This window comes from Plectropomus leopardus, chromosome 8, assembly GCF_026936395.1.
Source record: "Plectropomus leopardus strain MGB_pleo_1.0 chromosome 8, ASM2693639v1, whole genome shotgun sequence".
NCBI lineage: Eukaryota > Metazoa > Chordata > Actinopteri > Perciformes > Serranidae > Plectropomus > Plectropomus leopardus.
The window spans coordinates 7235922-7248308 of NC_142183.1; the positions used below are offsets into that span (position 1 = coordinate 7235922).

General features: G+C 36.3%; 1 long non-coding RNA gene across 1 annotated transcript; it reads right to left on the bottom strand.

Moving 5' to 3' along the window:
• Positions 1 to 7896: 7896 nt before the first annotated feature.
• Positions 7897 to 12217, bottom strand: LOC148188841 (uncharacterized). The gene is made up of 3 exons (XR_015777151.1): positions 12114 to 12217; positions 10654 to 10755; positions 7897 to 8138 (listed from the first exon to the last, which is right to left on the bottom strand). It is a non-coding gene; the product is annotated as an uncharacterized LOC148188841 (long non-coding RNA).
• Positions 12218 to 12387: the final 170 nt, after the last annotated feature.

The window sequence follows — 12387 nt, forward strand, 5'->3', positions numbered from 1 at the left end:
TGCTGAGAGGGAAATAACAGTTTTTTTTCTTTACTAATATACTTTTATAAAATGCTGTTTTAACAGATTATGAGCAATTCAAGTAAAAGTACTGCAAGCAGTAAAACCATTGGTAGCATTAGAAATAAGAGCAGTGATGAAAGTAGCAGCAGTGATGATGATGATAATAATAATAATAATAATAATAATAATAATAATGATATTAGCTGTCGTCAGTGTTGGAAAGGTCACTTTTGAAATGTCATAGATCCCAGATTACTAACTACTACTTTAAGTCCTTCATCAAAGTAACTTATTACATTTGCTTACTTTTTGATTACCTCTCTAACAAATGTTTTAAAGGATGTCGAGGTCAATTTACACCTACTAAAAGCATTGTGCTTTTTTAAAATACACTGCTTGTTGTTCATTGAAAGCATACAGTCTTTTTTCAAAATAAACTTGTTGGTATATATTGTGTTGGTATAACACCTTGTATTTATGTTTTTTTTGTTTTTTTAAATTGTTGCTTTTATGTAATTGTGCAACAACAGCATGTGACTAGTTTTAGACAAAATCATCATGGTTTAGTTTAACATGTACACCTGAACCAAACAGCGGGCTCCCGGGTCAAAGTCTGGGGTTTGTTGGACCAAGCTCCTTATTTCACGTTGTTTCAAACTGACGATGGCAGATGGCATAACATTGCAAAAGGTGGTTTTTTGCGTTCTTGTCTGATGCTGAAATCACTGAAAAAGTGTCAGTATTTGATGAGTTCAGAATGAGAATGAGCTTGTGGATAATGTTCAGATTTCTTTCAGAGAGACTATTTAGAGTACAGAGTGCTGCCGTGGACGGATACTGAAGTAAATCGTAACACATTTTATGGGTGCCTGAGAGCTGACCTTGTAGATTGTGGTGCATATCCATGAAGGAATATGATGTTTTGTATGCTTTCTTACACGTTTGTTTTTTCATTTTTATTAAAATTACTTATATATTCTTTATGTTATTTTTTTATTATCATTATTATTTTATTTAGTGATTTTTGTTATATATACATATGTATAATGGCATTTGATTTGATGACCATAGGTGACATTTTATGTGGAAAAAAAAGCTCAATAAATACTAATTTCTTTCAGGTAACCAAACACTACATTCATGTACTGTGTGTGCTTCAGAGGGAGTTGGTTTGGGAGGATGGTGAGTGTTCAAAAATGTGGGACCTTGACACCAGAATTTTAGGGTCACATTCAAACTTCTTTCTTAAGTTTAGGCAACAAAGTCACTTTGGTAATGGTAAGGAAAAGATTGTGATTTTGGTTCTGTGTAAATAAAAAAGGTATAAATAAAGCTGCACTTTGTATAAGTGGATCCTGTAATGCAAGATTTCCTATTTGGGCAGAAAACAACTAATATATAGTTAAAGATTTTACTAATACATTATAAAACATGTTTAAATAATCATTGATGGTGCATGAAAACCCCAAATCTTCAACTAGTGATTTTTCACTGTGTATTTATTTAAGTGTATTCAAAGTGTGTGTGTGTGTGTGTGTGTAAGGACGGGTGCATGTTGACACCAGCATCTCAGGGGAGATGTTTCAGACATCAAAAAGCTGTTTCCTCTCTTCAACATACACTAAGGATGTCATTAAACATCACTGACGTGTATCATGTTTCTCCAGATTACCTGCTACACGTCTGCCTCTCCGTCTGCTAACGAGCATCACACACTTGTGTCGATCCCTAATTTAAAAACAAACCATTTGTTACAAGGTAAAAAAAAAAAAAAAAAAAAAAAGGTACCAGAACCTGTTAGATATTTCTGGTCCCTGAAGTGTCAGGTGTGATTAGATGGGTCACATGTGACGCCGGCCCTCCCTATCCTCCTCACCCTCCTCACCCCGCCCCCGCTGCAGGCCTCCTAACGAGCCTATTACCTTTAATGGCAGCCTGCCTTCATCCCCTCTGATGTTGCAGGTTGTCATCGCTTGGTCCAGTTTGGCCAGAGGCGTTTACATTTTGGACGTTTGACTAAAAGAGCAACAGTACCAGAAATTTCCGCTCCAGCCAAACAGAACGTGCAGGGTCAGTCGTATCAAAGACAGCAGAGCTGCTGAAATGTGTCATAAAGACACGACTGTGTTGAAACAGGAGAAGTGGAGTCAGCATCGGCTCCTATACCCCGAGGGCCCGGGGCCCCAGAGCCCCCGCTCCTCCTCCATCACCCCTGGTGACACAGTGAGGGTGAGGAGGGAGACAAAAGTATCACTGATTTTGGATTGAATTTTATTTTTCAACACTATAGATAAGTGAATGTACACGGTATGATAACGGTTCATTTTTAAATCATACGGTTTCACGACATGCAATCCTGTTCCTGCGTGCAAAGTGCCGCTTTCAAATTGTTTGTTTTGACCAACAGTCCAAAACCCAAATATATTTATTTGAAATTATAAAAAAACAGAGACTATACACTGGATCCAGTGAATGTTCGACAGTTCTGCTTGATTCATCAAAACATATTGTCGATTGCATTTCTTTAAATCTCAAGATTGCCATTTTATTATTGTGCTTTAATGTTCATATCCCTGGTTATGTCATAAGGGGGCAGGGGAGCGGCTACACGGGTTTCTGACATCTTATTTTATATTAATCTTTGAACCTTTTTATTGGAAAGCAAAGCTTGACAAGTGCTATATAAATAAAGGTTATAATTATTATTATTATTAAGATTGATTAATGGACTTACCATTTCAGCACATTATGCATCTTATCAAACATCCTCAAGCTCTGACCAGAGTGCTACATTGGAATTTAAAAAATTATAATAATATATTTGATGTATTGTTGGGCAGCTGTGGCTTACGAGTTAGACCGAGTTGTTCATTAACTGAAGGGTTGTCGGTGTGATACTGGTGTCTCTTGTCCACCTGTCAAAGCGTCCTCGAGCACGACACTGAACCGTGAATTACGGCTGGCGAGCTCCTCACATGACAACACGGTGCCACATCACTGTGTATGTGAGTGCATGACTATTTCAAATAACATCTTACAACAATCCGGGTAAATTTAATAAATATATATAAATACTGTCCATTTACTCGTAATTTAGCGTCTGTTGCATCAAAACCAGAAGTACAGGCTGGCTCTTTTTAATTTTAGAGTGAACAGCACCTGCGTTCCTAACATCACAAGATTTAAAGGGCTGGTTAGAAACTGCAAAGTAGGATCTGCAAACTGTGTGAGTATAGATGAGTATCATATTTTGTCTGAATGTCAGAATGTCAACTTGATAAATAATAGAGAAAGATGTTTGCCAAAGTATTATTCAATCTGCCCATCTATGATCAAATAATTGTTGTTATTACAATCAGATGAGCCGAAAAGTTATTTTTAAACTTGGTGCTTTTTTAAAATGTTATGTTTTGTTTGTGCTCCACATGATCATGCTCTTGATTCACATCATAAATAAATAAATGCTCGAATGAAGAAATGCAAATTTTGTGAAAAAGTCTTTTTAGGAAAATTCAATGACCTTTCCAAAACTTGATGATTTTGAATTCCATAACTCTTGTTGAGCGTGATGTTGAAATTCCATGACAAGGTTTTCCAATTATTAATGTGTTCAAATATATTATGTGCTGACTTTAATGTTCCCTTTTTTAAATAAACAAAAACAGTATAGCAGAATGCTTCAAATACTGGAATTCATGTAATGTTCAAATCATTGTGATTTTTCTTGGTATATAGGATGTAAGGAATGTTTTGCCAAAATACAGAACAATCTTTGTCCTTTTTGTCCACTCAAAGCACCCATACCACAATACCAGGACTACACAAGCATCAAAATCCAAATTCATGAAGCGTCTGGCTCGCACACGTCATTTTATTCATAGCTAATTTCATGATTATTTTTTAAATGTTCTCCTTGATAAGGCCTGCAGAATAAAACAAAACACAGACATCAAGGGGCAAAAGGGCTCAAGCACCCTCCGCCTCTGCTATAAAACACAGTTAAACTTGTATAACGTGCACATGCACACATCAACAATATCATTTTTAATCTGTGCTCAGCAGCAGATTTTGGTTCTTGTGGTCCAACTTTTCTGAAATGCTAAAATTCTGCAGCATCTTAAAAGCAGTCACCATGTCCCCCTGAGTGGACAGTAAATTATGTCAAAATCTGCCAGTGTGACTCACAGAGTACTCTGCTGCAGATACTGTGTACACGCTCAGACAGGAAACAGTAATATATGTAGTAGAGGCTTGACAGATACTACGTGTATCGCTGCACGCCGCTGTCAGCCTGTCGTTACTGTCAAAGTGACGACGTTCCTGACAGAGCAGGAAAACATGTTCCCACATAACTTCAGTGTAATCACAAATCAAAACACTCCAAAGCATCGGAGCCTCTGTTGTTCCCGCCTGTGTGTGTGAGAGAGATTAAATTTTGTGTTTCAGCAACAGTGTTTGTCAAACTCCTCACTTCTTTCTTTTTTCTTAATTTTTTTTTCTTGTTGCAGTTTTTCTTTTCAGTTGAGTAATTTCAGAGATTTCATTATAGTGTGCATTGAAAGAATATCTGGAGCAGGGCCTTCTTCAGCCCATCATTTATTCATTGACATGGATTTTTCAAACAGAGGCTCACCTCTCACCGAGCAGATGTTGAGTACCATCTCAAGCTGCCTTGATCTTAAGAGACACTGGACCTGATGTTGTCTGTTTGAAAAATAAATTCTCTCTCCATGTTGACCCTTTGCTGTGGGTTACTGGCACGAGGGGCATTTAATTAAATCAAAAACTTATCACTCAAATTTTAATTATGCTCCCCTACACCTCTGGTTCACTTATGACTTAGTGCCATCTACAGACCGAAGCGGGTACGACTCAAACACTGATTTCATACTGTGTCAGTCTTCATTGTGTACAATAGAGCTTATTATGGCTGTTTGAATACACTGGATGATCATACAGTTCTTTATGCTCATCAAAAGAGATTGATGCTTTGAAAAATGGGAAATTTCTATTCAGTTTCCGAACCTTTTACATATTGGTTTGTGCATTGTAGTGTAGCAAAAGGCACATTTTTAATATTTTTTTTACATAATAAACACACTCAGCATGTAATTAAACATAATTTCACATTTTTCATCTTCTGTTGTGAAATTGAAGCATAATGCACTTTAAAAAAAGGAAAATTACATTTTTTACTAACTTCATATTTCCATATCATAATTTCTTATTTCTACTTTCTATAATTATCTATGCTTTACATCAGAGTGACTGTAACGAATTATAATTTCCACCCAGGGATCAAGAAAAAGTTTATCTGATTCTGAAATATAGTATATAAGTGTAATTATTTATTTTTGCCTGAGTTTAAATTGTTGCTTTGCTGTTTACTGTAGGAACATTTCAGTACATTGTATTGCATTTAACCACATCATTTAAGTTTGCAAGCAGTGGTGTCATGTACCTAACACTTCATTACAGTACTTAAGTATTTTTAGGGAGTTTTTGTACTTTACTTGAGTTTTTATGTTTCTGTCAACTTTCACTTTTACTTTAATTCATGTCATGTACTGATGGATAAATGAAGGAATGGTAAGGAAGGAAAAGCTGGATTTGGTTCTTTAAATCCTTTAAAAAAGAGATTTAGTTCTTCTAGATGTAATGTTAGCTTGTTTTTGTAATGTTTTTAAGGTGGTGTATGTTACAAAAAATAAAAATTCTGACTACTTGCTTTTTTATTAATAGCATTTACTTATACTTTTACTCTCAATACTTAACATTTAATATCACAAAACTACTTTTGATACTCAAGTACAGTAAACATGAGATACTTTAAGACTTTTGCTCAAGTAAAATTCCAACAGGTGACTTTAACTTCTAACAAAGTTATTTAAGATAATCTGTAATTTTACTCATCTTATTATGACTTTAGTCAGTTTATTATGGCTGTCGGAACAGACTGGATGATCTTACATTTCTTTATGCCACAACAGAAAGAGATTGATGCTTAAAAGGGTAAATACAGTAAATCAAGTATATTAACATAATAAATTATCATAACTTTCACCTGAATTTGAATTGTTGCTCTGTGCGCTGTTCACCAGAGGGGGGACCAAGTCATTGTTTTGCAAGTCAAACGTTAGTCTCACGTCTTTGCACTCAAGTCCCAAGTCAAGACAGGTAAGTGTCGAATCAGGTCCCAAGTCTAGATTGACAAGTCTAGAGTCAAATCCCTTATTTTGAATCCTAAACAAGTCATAATGTAATCATTACCAAATGCTGATTCAACACCACACACAGTAATAATTTATTAAATTTCCAAAAATAATGAATGTATTTAAAAATTGTTTTTTATTGGTTGAAGTGTGATCAAACTAGATGATTAATAAAAAGAAATTATCTGCAGTTTTGCACTATATAACACTATTAACCACTACAGAATGAATTTTGTTTCTGTCCTGTCTTGTGCATTTAACTCATATCATATTGGAAAAATGTCTACAACCTTTTTTTTTTTTCAAATTCATAAGATTCTGTTTTCTGTAAGTAACAATTTTTACTTTTATTTTTAAAGAAAGTCTTTTTTTTTCTTTTTTACCATAAATCTGTTGTTTGTCTAGTTTCTATTTATTTTATCAATTTTATTTTTATTTTCTACAACACAGTTTTATTCTGGTCTCATATGTTCAGTGTTTTTATTTACTTATTTTTTCCAATGTATTTATTGTATTGCTATTTTTAGGTTTACAGTGTACATTATTTTAGCTTGTCCTGTAAAGCACTTTGTAACTATGTTCTGAAAAGTGTGACATATAAATTGTATTATTATTAATATTATTATTATTATTATTATTATTATTATTCCTTTCAACTGATATTTTGTTATTTTATGTTTTATAACTCAGTGACATTAAAACATTAATGTTAATGTTAGTTGATACAGAAAATGAAGGGGAATAAATTAATGTGTGCACACTTTTGAAATAACATTATTTTTCATTTTGGAGCTTGAGGGAAAGTATCAAGTATTTTCAAGTCAAAAGGCTCAAGTCCAAGTGACGTCATGAGTCATTTGTGTTCAAGTCCAAATCGAGCTGCAAGTCTTTTTTGATTTTGTCAAGTCGAATCTAAAGTGATCAAATGTGTGAGTTGAGTCGACACCTCTGCTGGTCACTACAGAAAGGTTTCAGTGCACATGTGGCATTTTAACATATAATTTACATGCAAGTTTATTAGTTTAAAGGTCCCCGTTCACCCTTAAAAGTATTGCACAAACCCAGGATCCTCCTGACCCTCCTCACTGAGGCAACAGTGCTAACCACTACACCTCTGTACCACCATATTGCACTTATTATCCTTCACTTATCATAATAAGGATAACACAGAATAAAATGTGATTCTTTCTCAGCTTTCCTAATTTACACAACCTGTTGTCCTCCTGGATGGTTTTAAATCTGCCAACTTTATGAAAACAGAGGACTCGTTCCTTTTCTCATCTGTGCAGCTAAAGACTTTGGACTCCAAGTTTGCCATAATTGTCCTTAATTGTAATATATGTTCCTAATTTTAGTTTTAAGAGGATATTTTAACCAATTATTCTTGAATTCTAAAAAAGCCACTTTCAACTAATTGTTTTCATGCTGCATGATCATTTTTGGGTCGTCGTATATTCAGCTTCCTCAAAAACAGCATGAAGATAAAAGTATCTGATATACAAATGCATGATGAGGATATTATTTAATGCTGACCCTGTGCAACGCGGTGTTGCAGCATGAACACATGAACTCTCAATAACACCTCCATCAGTCCTCAGGATCCTCCATGATCCCGTCTCTGAACTGTTCCTGTCTGATCCCGTTTCTAGTTTGTTGTTTTAGATCCTCGGTTAAAAAAACAGCCCCGGCTATGAGAACAGGCATCCAGGAAGCCGAGAGGCGGTTCCTGGGTTTTGGGTGACTTACTCTCACGCAACACATGTGGCGGCTGGTCCTCGGGAGGCAGAGGGGTCCTCCCTGCAGGTCAGGTTACCCAGAGCAGCCAAGGGCTAACCACTACCATCTGGCCTCACCTTCCATGTTCACTCCCGCTCCAGGTCTCAATGGCTTCCACATGGCGCCTCGCCATCTCAGACAGAGACTCTGCAACACACAGGAATACACATTTATAAAACTGATGCACACACAAATACACCTACACAGGCTCAGGCACATATGCACAGATAATATATACATGTGCACACGACTTATTGCACAGACTGTATGAACACACAAGAAATATGAAGGTAAAGTTCATTCATGTGCCAGTTGTAGATAAAAGGTGCCTTTATCATCCGAAACCTGGAGCAACAACACTTTTCTTGTGCTGCTTTCAGATGCTTTTCACAATATTAAAATCTTTGAACCCTGAGAAAATTGGTGCAATTTCTTTTAAAAATGGGGGAAAGAAGCAACTTGGAAAGAAATGTTACACAAATTGCAAAAAAAAAAAAAGATTTGGAAACTAATTTTAAAAGAGCTAGGAGAGAAAATCTAGGGAAAAGGAGCAAGGGAAAAACTAAATTTCTAATGATCAGAATTACATATTTAAAATTATCTGACAGTATTTTTAGAATTTTTAAATGAATCTCCCATGTTGTTTTCCTTTTTTTCCCCAGGTAATTTACTTATACTTTTAATTACTTTTTTTTTTTTGCTAATTTTTGGTTATTTCTTTTATTTTTAATCACCTTCCTCCCATGTTTTTGATTGAAATCAAGCCAATTTGCTCAGGTTTCAAAGGTTTAAAGAGGGGACGGATTAGACAATTAATAAAAATGTGTACGAATTTCAAAATCTGAAGTTGTAAGATCGGAAAAAAAGCCACAAAAATCAAGACATGGCTAAAAAGATGCACTGATTTGGCTCCATAAATACATCAGATACATAAAATACATGCTCATTGTACACAAGCAGCTATGCACCCTGAACACATGCACACACACAATGCACATAAACACTAACACCGCTAACATATACACACTTACTGCACATACACATGCATTCACATATGCACACACAACCCACATGCATACATACAAAGACACATGCTGCAGCGTGCACACACACAGACACACACAAAGACAACTGCAGGGGTTTTGAGCAGGCAGGGGTGGTGGGGGGTGCAGGGGGTTTGAGGGGCTTTAATCAGGAAATTCACCTCCAGGGGCTTCATGTAAGCAGGACTGGACGCTGCTCTTCTCCCTGCTTCACACAATGAATCACAGAGACAGCCGATGCTTGAAAGCCTCAATCCACCGTCAATAAAGCTAATGCTATCACAGCTTCTCTCTGTGCAATGTAATCTATTATATGGTTTTATATGCAGCATGTGGGGACACAACATCCATCACTAATGATACAGGATCCAACATAAATAGCGGTTTGGTGTTTTTAGGGGCACAAACATTTTGATTATATATTTATTTGACACAGCTTTTATCTAATTTATATGTAAATAAAAATGCGTGGCGTGATATGGCGTGCTGAGGGGAGATGATGTGTAAGAGGTCATCCGGTGTTTTGACCTCATATCAGCACATTTCAACTTATTTCATACTGAACTTAAACTTTCACTGAAAACGAAACCTGTTTAAAAGGTGCAGCGTGTATCCAACTCACTGGCCAGAATCAAATATGGAGGACTAGAGCCACATGACTTGAGTCATAAATTTTAGGACTTGAGACTTGCTTGACTGACACTGATAAACAACTCGACTTCACTTTTACTTGACTGATGACTCAAAAGGACTTTGTTGTTAAATGTTTCTACATATTAAGAAATTTCATTTTGCTTTTAAAACAATTTGATGATTTCGAGTGTAATGCGCCCAAACCTTAACAATCTATTAGGGCAGTGGTTCCCAATTGATCGGCGGCGGTCCAAAAGTGGAGAGTCCACTCTGAATTGACTGCAAGTGACTCGTGAAAGTGTCAAGTTGATGAAAAAAAACACACTTTATTTTAAAGTACATTGAATTTCTGGCACAGGGCTTTTATTCTTAGGCACTACTTCTATTTTTTCTTGCAGTGTTTTATTTTTCTTTTTGTTCCAAGCCCAAATATTGTTTACATTTTGTGAAATAATAACTGATAAAGTGTGGACTCAAGAGAAATCTGGACCTAGTGATTGGACCAGTTGGGACTCATTGTACCTAGAAAACCCTCAAAAAATCTAAATTGCATTTTTTAGCTATTACTAGCTTATTGGCTGGTCAATTATTAGCTGTAACATTTGACCAGATCATTAGAAGTTTGTACAACTTGACTTGACTTGAGACTTGCGTCACCTAATCAATGACTCGACTTGTGACTGACTTAACTTAGCAGGGATTTGACTCGACTTACGTGATTCTTAAAGCAGTAACTCGGGATTTGTTTGAGACTTGCTCGTGTGACTTACCTCCACCTTTTGGCCAGAATAAATGGGCACTGAACTTTTATGCAAACTCCAGATATGATCCATTTACACATTTCATAAATGTGTACGTTACGTACATAGCAGATAAACATATTTTATGTGTCAGTTTTTTAGATTAATGTTACTGTTTTGGCTTAAAATATCCGGTTTTGTCATCACAAACAACTCAAAATGTCCTGATGTCGCATTAAAAAATACCTGCTTTGGTTGTTCTTTGGTCCCGCACAGTGATCTGCTGCTGTCTACATCTTGACAGCTGTCTCACTTTACCGTCACGCCATCCACCATCCAGTCCTCCTCCTGATAAGACATATAACTCATATATATGTAACATGAACTACATCACTTCAGAAATACATGTATGAAATGCACAAATGTTACACATCTGTGTAGAAAACTACAATGCCAACATTTTATCTTGTCGGCTGGCTGAGTGATACACCACTGTAGGCCGTCAGTCACATTATTGTAGGCCGACAGTCATATGTTCTGCTTTGATAAGAAATCTTTTTATGGGTATATAAGAGTGAGTAGGAAAATCTGAAAATGGGATTATTTTGGCTCTACCCAATCCTGAGCTGAGTTTTGTGAGGTTTACGTCTGTCATTTGGAGCCACTGGCGTTCATGTCTGTATGTCAATGCTTGATTCACTGTGGTATGTATGTATACATTTATGATGTATATATATATATATATGTTTTATTTTCCTATTTATTTATTTTAAATGACATATGGACCTCTCTTTGGACTGAGTTTTTAATAAAGTTTTGAATTGAATTGAATAACCCAGCTACAACTGCTACATGTAGCGACATGTTAGCATCAGAGAAACCAAATCTTGGTTGCTAAGTAAATCTCTCCCCAATTTTGAATCATATATCTGCTTGAACATGGCCAGTTGTTTTTAAGTGTTTTTACTGTTGATTTTTTTTTAATGGTAGAGATTTGGCCTAAATTTTCTGTTACAGTCATTCCCCAGTTGCAAGTATACTGCTAGCAGCTACATGCTAACAGCAGGGAAACCTTTAATTTTTTCTCCAATTTTGTCAATTTCTCCCCGATTTCAGATAATCTTCCTGCTGAAACATGTCCAGTTGTAAAGATTTTGGTTTAGAAGCTTTTATTCTTTATCTTTAACTGGGGAAAGTGTCACTATACTGTGTTACAGCCATTTCCCAGTTGCAGTTGTACACTGTTAGCAGCTACATGCTAATGGCAGGAAAAGTTAGCTGTAATCTTGGTTGCCAACGGTGCACATTTTCCCCAATTTTAGACTTCCAGCTAGAACATGTCCAACTGTGTTTACAGCCTTTTTGGTGGGACAGTAACAGGTGGAGCTATTCTTGTAAGCCTTTCTGTGGCTCAATGACATGAGCGCTCGTTTCAGAAAGTGTTTCAGCGTGGACAATATGAGGAACGAAAAAGTTTTTTTGGACATTAAACATGTTTGAGTAAAACCCCAACAAGCATTTACCTGTTAATTAGCATAATAGGTCCCAAAAAGTAGCCTATTTTGTGATAAATACCCAGCTGCACTGTCTCATTACACAATATGGTCCCGCTGACCTCATGTGACTCCGCTGCTTGTTAACCAGTGAGAAAGAGACTCAACAGACGTCCTTAAACCACATCAGTCATCCTGTATTTACATACTCACCATCAGCCTCTGAAAGATGAGATGTGAAAAACGCACTGGTGCAGCTTGAAAGAAGAGTACCAGGGATAAATTCTCTTTAGCACGCCGCCGCACCTGTGACACACAAATAATTTGCTTCTCATAGATTTACATTGCACAAAACAATAGTATCAGTGGCGCTGGGTGACAGCTTATCTGCCCCAGCTGAAACAGGAACAACATGCTCTGTCTCAGCGGTAATCTTTGATCAGCTGAAACGCTTTCTGTGATAAACATTGACTCGATCCCCATGGGC